Here is a 7,500-nt window from a genome sequence, read left to right as displayed (position 1 = left end):
TGCCAAATCTGTATATGGATAAGTAGCCTATGGTTGTCAACTTATTTCGTACGGCCATACCAGCCTGGCAACGCCCGATCTTGTCTGATCTCGGAAGCTAAGCAGGGTCGGGCCTGGTTAGTACTTGGATGGGAGACCGCCTGGGAATACCAGGTGCTGTATGCTCTTTTGCTCATTCACTTAAAAACTGAAATCTTGCAATATGCACAAGTAGTCCTTCATGAAAGGGGCTGGAAGCTGTTTTCATTTTGACACGAGAGAGAGAGAGAGAGAGAGAGAGAGAGAGAGAGAGAGAGAGAGAGAGAGAGAGAGAGAGAGAGAGAGACCACCTTGCATTGTCAATTGCCAAATCTGTATATGGATAAGTAGCCTATGGTTGTCAACTTATTTCGTACGGACATACCAGCCTGGCAACGCCCGATCTCGTCTGATCTCGGAAGCTAAGCAGGGTCGGGCCTGGTTAGTACTTGGATGGGAGACCGCCTGGGAATACCAGGTGCTGTATGCTCTTTTGCTCATTCACTTAGAAACTGAAATCTTGCAATATGCACAAGTAGTCCTTCATGAAAGGGGCTGGAAGCTGTTTTCATTTTGACACGAGAGAGAGAGAGAGAGAGAGAGAGAGAGAGAGACCACCTTGCATTGTCAATTGCCAAATCTGTATATGGATAAGTAGCCTATGGTTGTCAACTTATTTCGTACGGCCATACCAGCCTGGCAACGCCCGATCTCGTCTGATCTCGGAAGCTAAGCAGGGTCGGGCTTGGTTAGTACTTGGTTGGGAGACCGCCTGGGAATACCAGGTGCTGTATGCTCTTTTGCTCATTCACTTAGAAACTGAAATCTTGCAATATGTACAAGTAGTCCTTCATGAAAGGGGCTGGAAGCTGTTTTCATTTTGACACGAGAGAGAGAGAGAGAGAGAGAGAGAGAGAGAGAGAGAGACCACCTTGCATTGTCAATTGCCAAATCTGTATATGGATAAGTAGCCTATGGTTGTCAACTTATTTCGTACGGCCATACCAGCCTGGCAACGCCCGATCTTGTCTGATCTCGGAAGCTAAGCAGGGTCGGGCCTGGTTAGTACTTGGATGGGAGACCGCCTGGGAATACCAGGTGCTGTATGCTCTTTTGCTCATTCACTTAAAAACTGAAATCTTGCAATATGCACAAGTAGTCCTTCATGAAAGGGGCTGGAAGCTGTTTTCATTTTGACACGAGAGAGAGAGAGAGAGAGAGAGAGAGAGAGAGAGAGAGAGAGAGAGAGAGAGAGAGAGAGAGAGAGAGACCACCTTGCATTGTCAATTGCTAAATCTGTATATGGATAAGTAGCCTATGGTTGTCAACTTATTTCGTACGGCCATACCAGCCTGGCAACGCCCAATCTCGTCTGATCTCGGAAGCTAAGCAGGGTCGGGCCTGGTTAGTACTTGGATGGGAGACCGCCTGGGAATACCAGGTGCTGTATGCTCTTTTGCTCATTCACTTAAAAACTGAAATCTTGCAATATGCACAAGTAGTCCTTCATGAAAGGGGCTGGAAGCTGTTTTCATTTTGACACGAGAGAGAGAGAGAGAGAGAGAGAGAGAGAGAGAGAGACCACCTTGCATTGTCAATTGCCAAATCTGTATATGGATAAGTAGCCTATGGTTGTCAACTTATTTCGTACGGCCATACCAGCCTGGCAACGCCCGATCTCGTCTGATCTCGGAAGCTAAGCAGGGTCGGGCTTGGTTAGTACTTGGTTGGGAGACCGCCTGGGAATACCAGGTGCTGTATGCTCTTTTGCTCATTCACTTAGAAACTGAAATCTTGCAATATGTACAAGTAGTCCTTCATGAAAGGGGCTGGAAGCTGTTTTCATTTTGACACGAGAGAGAGAGAGAGAGAGAGAGAGAGAGAGAGAGAGAGACCACCTTGCATTGTCAATTGCCAAATCTGTATATGGATAAGTAGCCTATGGTTGTCAACTTATTTCGTACGGCCATACCAGCCTGGCAACGCCCGATCTTGTCTGATCTCGGAAGCTAAGCAGGGTCGGGCCTGGTTAGTACTTGGATGGGAGACCGCCTGGGAATACCAGGTGCTGTATGCTCTTTTGCTCATTCACTTAAAAACTGAAATCTTGCAATATGCACAAGTAGTCCTTCATGAAAGGGGCTGGAAGCTGTTTTCATTTTGACACGAGAGAGAGAGAGAGAGAGAGAGAGAGAGAGAGAGAGAGAGAGAGAGAGAGAGAGAGAGAGAGAGAGAGAGAGAGAGAGAGAGAGAGACCACCTTGCATTGTCAATTGCTAAATCTGTATATGGATAAGTAGCCTATGGTTGTCAACTTATTTCTTACGGCCATACCAGCCTGGCAACGCCCAATCTCGTCTGATCTCGGAAGCTAAGCAGGGTCGGGCCTGGTTAGTACTTGGATGGGAGACCGCCTGGGAATACCAGGTGCTGTATGCTCTTTTGCTCATTCACTTAAAAACTGAAATCTTGCAATATGCACAAGTAGTCCTTCATGAAAGGGGCTGGAAGCTGTTTTCATTTTGACACGAGAGAGAGAGAGAGAGAGAGAGAGAGAGAGAGAGAGAGAGAGAGAGAGAGAGAGAGAGACCACCTTGCATTGTCAATTGCCAAATCTGTATATGGATAAGTAGCCTATGGTTGTCAACTTATTTCGTACGGCCATACCAGCCTGGCAACGCCCGATCTCGTCTGATCTCGGAAGCTAAGCAGGGTCGGGCCTGGTTAGTACTTGGATGGGAGACCGCCTGGGAATACCAGGTGCTGTATGCTCTTTTGCTCATTCACTTAGAAACTGAAATCTTGCAATATGCACAAGTAGTCCTTCATGAAAGGGGCTGGAAGCTGTTTTCATTTTGACACGAGAGAGAGAGAGAGAGAGAGAGAGAGAGAGAGAGACCACCTTGCATTGTCAATTGCCAAATCTGTATATGGATAAGTAGCCTATGGTTGTCAACTTATTTCGTACGGCCATACCAGCCTGGCAACGCCCGATCTCGTCTGATCTCGGAAGCTAAGCAGGGTCGGGCCAGGTTAATACTTGGATGGGAGACCGCCTGGGAATACCAGGTGCTGTATGCTCTTTTGCTCATTCACTTAGAAACTGAAATCTTGCAATATGCACAAGTAGTCCTTCATCAAAGGGGCTGGAAGCTGTTTTCATTTTGACACGAGAGAGAGAGAGAGAGACCACCTTGCATTGTCAATTGCTAAATCTGTATATGGATAAGTAGCCTATGGTTGTCAACTTATTTCGTACGGCCATACCAGCCTGGCCACGCCCGATCTCGTCTGATCTCGGAAGCTAAGCAGGGTCGGGCCTGGTTAGTACTTGGATGGGAGACCGCCTGGGAATACCAGGTGCTGTATGCTCTTTTGCTCATTCACTTAAAAACTGAAATCTTGCAATATGCACAAGTAGTCCTTCATGAAAGGGGCTGGAAGCTGTTTTCATTTTGACACGAGAGAGAGAGAGAGAGAGAGAGAGAGAGAGAGAGAGAGAGAGAGAGAGAGAGAGAGAGAGAGAGACCACCTTGCATTGTCAATTGCCAAATCTGTATATGGATAAGTAGCCTATGGTTGTCAACTTATTTCGTACGGCCATACCAGCCTGGCAACGCCCGATCTCGTCTGATCTCGGAAGCTAAGCAGGGTCGGGCCAGGTTAATACTTGGATGGGAGACCGCCTGGGAATACCAGGTGCTGTATGCTCTTTTGCTCATTCACTTAGAAACTGAAATTTTGCAATATGCACAAGTAGTCCTTCATCAAAGGGGCTGGAAGCTGTTTTCATTTTGACACGAGAGAGAGAGAGAGAGAGACCACCTTGCATTGTCAATTGCTAAATCTGTATATGGATAAGTAGCCTATGGTTGTCAACTTATTTCGTACGGCCATACCAGCCTGGCAACGCCCGATCTCGTCTGATCTCGGAAGCTAAGCAGGGTCGGGCCAGGTTAATACTTGGATGGGAGACCGCCTGGGAATACCAGGTGCTGTATGCTCTTTTGCTCATTCACTTAGAAACTGAAATTTTGCAATATGCACAAGTAGTCCTTCATCAAAGGGGCTGGAAGCTGTTTTCATTTTGACACGAGAGAGAGAGAGAGAGAGACCACCTTGCATTGTCAATTGCCAAATCTGTATATGGATAAGTAGCCTATGGTTGTCAACTTATTTCGTACGGCCATACCAGCCTGGCAACGCCCGATCTCGTCTGATCTCGGAAGCTAAGCAGGGTCGGGCCAGGTTAATACTTGGATGGGAGACCGCCTGGGAATACCAGGTGCTGTATGCTCTTTTGCTCATTCACTTAGAAACTGAAATTTTGCAATATGCACAAGTAGTCCTTCATCAAAGGGGCTGGAAGCTGTTTTCATTTTGACACGAGAGAGAGAGAGAGAGAGACCACCTTGCATTGTCAATTGCTAAATCTGTATATGGATAAGTAGCCTATGGTTGTCAACTTATTTCGTACGGCCATACCAGCCTGGCAACGCCCGATCTCGTCTGATCTCGGAAGCTAAGCAGGGTCGGGCCTGGTTAGTACTTGGATGGGAGACCGCCTGGGAATACCAGGTGCTGTATGCTCTTTTGCTCATTCACTTAGAAACTGAAATCTTGCAATATGCACAAGTAATCCTTCATGAAAGGGGCTGGAAGCTGTTTTCATTTTGACACGAGAGAGAGAGAGAGAGAGAGAGAGAGAGAGACCACCTTGCATTGTCAATTGCCAAATCTGTATATGGATAAGTAGCCTATGGTTGTCAACTTATTTCGTACGGCCATACCAGCCTGGCAACGCCCGATCTCGTCTGATCTCGGAAGCTAAGCAGGGTCGGGCCTGGTTAGTACTTGGATGGGAGACCGCCTGGGAATACCAGGTGCTGTATGCTCTTTTGCTCATTCACTTAGAAACTGACATCTTGCAATATGCACAAGTAGTCCTTCATGAAAGGGGCTGGAAGCTGTTTTCATTTTGACACGAGAGAGAGAGAGAGAGAGAGAGAGAGAGACTACCTTGCATTGTCAATTGCTAAATCTGTATATGGATAAGTAGCCTATGGTTGTCAACTTATTTAGTACGGCCATACCAGCCTGGCAAAGCCCGATCTCGTCTGATCTCGGAAGCTAAGCAGGGTCGGGCCTGGTTAGTACTTGGATGGGAGACCGCCTGGGAATACCAGGTGCTGTATGCTCTTTTGCTCATTCACTTAAAAACTGAAATCTTGCAATATGCACAAGTAGTCCTTCATGAAAGGGGCTGGAAGCTGTTTTCATTTTGACACGAGAGAGAGAGAGAGAGAGAGAGAGAGAGAGAGAGAGAGACCACCTTGCATTGTCAATTGCCAAATCTGTATATGGATAAGTAGCCTATGGTTGTCAACTTATTTCGTACGGCCATACCAGCCTGGCAACGCCCGATCTCGTCTGATCTCGGAAGCTAAGCAGGGTCGGGCCTGGTTAGTACTTGGATGGGAGACCGCCTGGGAATACCAGGTGCTGTATGCTCTTTTGCTCATTCACTTAGAAACTGAAATCTTGCAATATGCACAAGTAGTCCTTCATGAAAGGGGCTGGAAGCTGTTTTCATTTTGACACGAGAGAGAGAGAGAGAGAGAGAGAGAGAGAGAGAGAGAGAGAGAGAGACCACCTTGCATTGTCAATTGCCAAATCTGTATATGGATAAGTAGCCTATGGTTGTCAACTTATTTCGTACGGCCATACCAGCCTGGCAACGCCCGATCTCGTCTGATCTCGGAAGCTAAGCAGGGTCGGGCCAGGTTAATACTTGGATGGGAGACCGCCTGGGAATACCAGGTGCTGTATGCTCTTTTGCTCATTCACTTAGAAACTGAAATCTTGCAATATGCACAAGTAGTCCTTCATCAAAGGGGCTGGAAGCTGTTTTCATTTTGACACGAGAGAGAGAGAGAGAGAGAGACCACCTTGCATTGTCAATTGCTAAATCTGTATATGGATAAGTAGCCTATGGTTGTCAACTTATTTCGTACGGCCATACCAGCCTGGCCACGCCCGATCTCGTCTGATCTCGGAAGCTAAGCAGGGTCGGGCCTGGTTAGTACTTGGATGGGAGACCGCCTAGGAATACCAGGTGCTGTATGCTCTTTTGCTCATTCACTTAAAAACTGAAATCTTGCAATATGCACAAGTAGTCCTTCATGAAAGGGGCTGGAAGCTGTTTTCATTTTGACACGAGAGAGAGAGAGAGAGAGAGAGAGAGAGAGAGAGAGACCACCTTGCATTGTCAATTGCCAAATCTGTATATGGATAAGTAGCCTATGGTTGTCAACTTATTTCGTACGGCCATACCAGCCTGGCAACGCCCGATCTCGTCTGATCTCGGAAGCTAAGCAGGGTCGGGCCAGGTTAATACTTGGATGGGAGACCGCCTGGGAATACCAGGTGCTGTATGCTCTTTTGCTCATTCACTTAGAAACTGAAATCTTGCAATATGCACAAGTAGTCCTTCATCAAAGGGGCTGGAAGCTGTTTTCATTTTGACACGAGAGAGAGAGAGAGAGACCACCTTGCATTGTCAATTGCTAAATCTGTATATGGATAAGTAGCCTATGGTTGTCAACTTATTTCGTACGGCCATACCAGCCTGGCCACGCCCGATCTCGTCTGATCTCGGAAGCTAAGCAGGGTCGGGCCTGGTTAGTACTTGGATGGGAGACCGCCTGGGAATACCAGGTGCTGTATGCTCTTTTGCTCATTCACTTAAAAACTGAAATCTTGCAATATGCACAAGTAGTCCTTCATGAAAGGGGCTGGAAGCTGTTTTCATTTTGACACGAGAGAGAGAGAGAGAGAGAGAGAGAGAGAGAGAGAGAGAGAGAGAGAGAGAGAGAGAGAGAGAGAGAGACCACCTTGCATTGTCAATTGCCAAATCTGTATATGGATAAGTAGCCTATGGTTGTCAACTTATTTCGTACGGCCATACCAGCCTGGCAACGCCCGATCTCGTCTGATCTCGGAAGCTAAGCAGGGTCGGGCCAGGTTAATACTTGGATGGGAGACCGCCTGGGAATACCAGGTGCTGTATGCTCTTTTGCTCATTCACTTAGAAACTGAAATTTTGCAATATGCACAAGTAGTCCTTCATCAAAGGGGCTGGAAGCTGTTTTCATTTTGACACGAGAGAGAGAGAGAGAGAGACCACCTTGCATTGTCAATTGCTAAATCTGTATATGGATAAGTAGCCTATGGTTGTCAACTTATTTCGTACGGCCATACCAGCCTGGCAACGCCCGATCTCGTCTGATCTCGGAAGCTAAGCAGGGTCGGGCCAGGTTAATACTTGGATGGGAGACCGCCTGGGAATACCAGGTGCTGTATGCTCTTTTGCTCATTCACTTAGAAACTGAAATTTTGCAATATGCACAAGTAGTCCTTCATCAAAGGGGCTGGAAGCTGTTTTCATTTTGACACGAGAGAGAGAGAGAGAGAGACCACCTTG

At 47.1% G+C, this 7,500-nt stretch overlaps 21 non-coding genes and 3 pseudogenes across 21 annotated transcripts; all 24 read left to right on the top strand.

Moving 5' to 3' along the window:
- The first annotated feature begins 46 nt into the window (after positions 1-46).
- LOC146226860 (5S ribosomal RNA) lies at positions 47-165 on the top strand. The gene has a single exon (XR_014750088.1). It is a non-coding gene; the product is annotated as a 5S ribosomal RNA (ribosomal RNA).
- Positions 166-389: 224 nt separating this feature from the next.
- LOC146226859 (5S ribosomal RNA) lies at positions 390-508 on the top strand. Its single transcript, XR_014750216.1, has one exon. It is a non-coding gene; the product is annotated as a 5S ribosomal RNA (ribosomal RNA).
- Positions 509-696: 188 nt separating this feature from the next.
- On the top strand, positions 697-815 carry LOC146226858 (5S ribosomal RNA). The gene has a single exon (XR_014749876.1). It is a non-coding gene; the product is annotated as a 5S ribosomal RNA (ribosomal RNA).
- Positions 816-1,009: 194 nt separating this feature from the next.
- On the top strand, positions 1,010-1,128 carry LOC146226857 (5S ribosomal RNA). Its single transcript, XR_014750087.1, has one exon. It is a non-coding gene; the product is annotated as a 5S ribosomal RNA (ribosomal RNA).
- A 224-nt stretch (positions 1,129-1,352) lies between these two features.
- On the top strand, positions 1,353-1,471 carry LOC146226856 (5S ribosomal RNA; annotated as a pseudogene).
- Positions 1,472-1,663: 192 nt separating this feature from the next.
- Positions 1,664-1,782, top strand: LOC146226855 (5S ribosomal RNA). The gene has a single exon (XR_014749874.1). It is a non-coding gene; the product is annotated as a 5S ribosomal RNA (ribosomal RNA).
- A 194-nt stretch (positions 1,783-1,976) lies between these two features.
- On the top strand, positions 1,977-2,095 carry LOC146226854 (5S ribosomal RNA). Its single transcript, XR_014750085.1, has one exon. It is a non-coding gene; the product is annotated as a 5S ribosomal RNA (ribosomal RNA).
- Positions 2,096-2,337: 242 nt separating this feature from the next.
- LOC146226853 (5S ribosomal RNA) lies at positions 2,338-2,456 on the top strand (annotated as a pseudogene).
- Positions 2,457-2,670: 214 nt separating this feature from the next.
- On the top strand, positions 2,671-2,789 carry LOC146226852 (5S ribosomal RNA). The gene has a single exon (XR_014748647.1). It is a non-coding gene; the product is annotated as a 5S ribosomal RNA (ribosomal RNA).
- A 190-nt stretch (positions 2,790-2,979) lies between these two features.
- LOC146226851 (5S ribosomal RNA) lies at positions 2,980-3,098 on the top strand. Its single transcript, XR_014750169.1, has one exon. It is a non-coding gene; the product is annotated as a 5S ribosomal RNA (ribosomal RNA).
- A 172-nt stretch (positions 3,099-3,270) lies between these two features.
- Positions 3,271-3,389, top strand: LOC146226850 (5S ribosomal RNA). Its single transcript, XR_014749164.1, has one exon. It is a non-coding gene; the product is annotated as a 5S ribosomal RNA (ribosomal RNA).
- Positions 3,390-3,609: 220 nt separating this feature from the next.
- LOC146226849 (5S ribosomal RNA) lies at positions 3,610-3,728 on the top strand. Its single transcript, XR_014750168.1, has one exon. It is a non-coding gene; the product is annotated as a 5S ribosomal RNA (ribosomal RNA).
- Positions 3,729-3,902: 174 nt separating this feature from the next.
- LOC146226848 (5S ribosomal RNA) lies at positions 3,903-4,021 on the top strand. Its single transcript, XR_014750167.1, has one exon. It is a non-coding gene; the product is annotated as a 5S ribosomal RNA (ribosomal RNA).
- Positions 4,022-4,195: 174 nt separating this feature from the next.
- Positions 4,196-4,314, top strand: LOC146226847 (5S ribosomal RNA). The gene has a single exon (XR_014750166.1). It is a non-coding gene; the product is annotated as a 5S ribosomal RNA (ribosomal RNA).
- A 174-nt stretch (positions 4,315-4,488) lies between these two features.
- LOC146226846 (5S ribosomal RNA) lies at positions 4,489-4,607 on the top strand. Its single transcript, XR_014748646.1, has one exon. It is a non-coding gene; the product is annotated as a 5S ribosomal RNA (ribosomal RNA).
- Positions 4,608-4,793: 186 nt separating this feature from the next.
- On the top strand, positions 4,794-4,912 carry LOC146226845 (5S ribosomal RNA). Its single transcript, XR_014748645.1, has one exon. It is a non-coding gene; the product is annotated as a 5S ribosomal RNA (ribosomal RNA).
- A 184-nt stretch (positions 4,913-5,096) lies between these two features.
- LOC146226844 (5S ribosomal RNA) lies at positions 5,097-5,215 on the top strand (annotated as a pseudogene).
- A 194-nt stretch (positions 5,216-5,409) lies between these two features.
- LOC146226843 (5S ribosomal RNA) lies at positions 5,410-5,528 on the top strand. Its single transcript, XR_014748644.1, has one exon. It is a non-coding gene; the product is annotated as a 5S ribosomal RNA (ribosomal RNA).
- Positions 5,529-5,730: 202 nt separating this feature from the next.
- Positions 5,731-5,849, top strand: LOC146226842 (5S ribosomal RNA). Its single transcript, XR_014750165.1, has one exon. It is a non-coding gene; the product is annotated as a 5S ribosomal RNA (ribosomal RNA).
- Positions 5,850-6,025: 176 nt separating this feature from the next.
- Positions 6,026-6,144, top strand: LOC146226841 (5S ribosomal RNA). The gene has a single exon (XR_014750207.1). It is a non-coding gene; the product is annotated as a 5S ribosomal RNA (ribosomal RNA).
- Positions 6,145-6,336: 192 nt separating this feature from the next.
- LOC146226840 (5S ribosomal RNA) lies at positions 6,337-6,455 on the top strand. The gene has a single exon (XR_014750163.1). It is a non-coding gene; the product is annotated as a 5S ribosomal RNA (ribosomal RNA).
- A 172-nt stretch (positions 6,456-6,627) lies between these two features.
- On the top strand, positions 6,628-6,746 carry LOC146226839 (5S ribosomal RNA). The gene has a single exon (XR_014749162.1). It is a non-coding gene; the product is annotated as a 5S ribosomal RNA (ribosomal RNA).
- Positions 6,747-6,970: 224 nt separating this feature from the next.
- Positions 6,971-7,089, top strand: LOC146226838 (5S ribosomal RNA). The gene has a single exon (XR_014750162.1). It is a non-coding gene; the product is annotated as a 5S ribosomal RNA (ribosomal RNA).
- A 174-nt stretch (positions 7,090-7,263) lies between these two features.
- On the top strand, positions 7,264-7,382 carry LOC146226837 (5S ribosomal RNA). Its single transcript, XR_014750161.1, has one exon. It is a non-coding gene; the product is annotated as a 5S ribosomal RNA (ribosomal RNA).
- Positions 7,383-7,500: the final 118 nt, after the last annotated feature.

The sequence above is a fragment of the Hypomesus nipponensis genome, chromosome 25, assembly GCF_054491055.1.
Source record: "Hypomesus nipponensis isolate SF chromosome 25, ASM5449105v1, whole genome shotgun sequence".
NCBI lineage: Eukaryota > Metazoa > Chordata > Actinopteri > Osmeriformes > Osmeridae > Hypomesus > Hypomesus nipponensis.
Note: the sequence above shows the minus strand (reverse complement) of the source record. Positions and strands in the feature narration are given on the sequence as shown.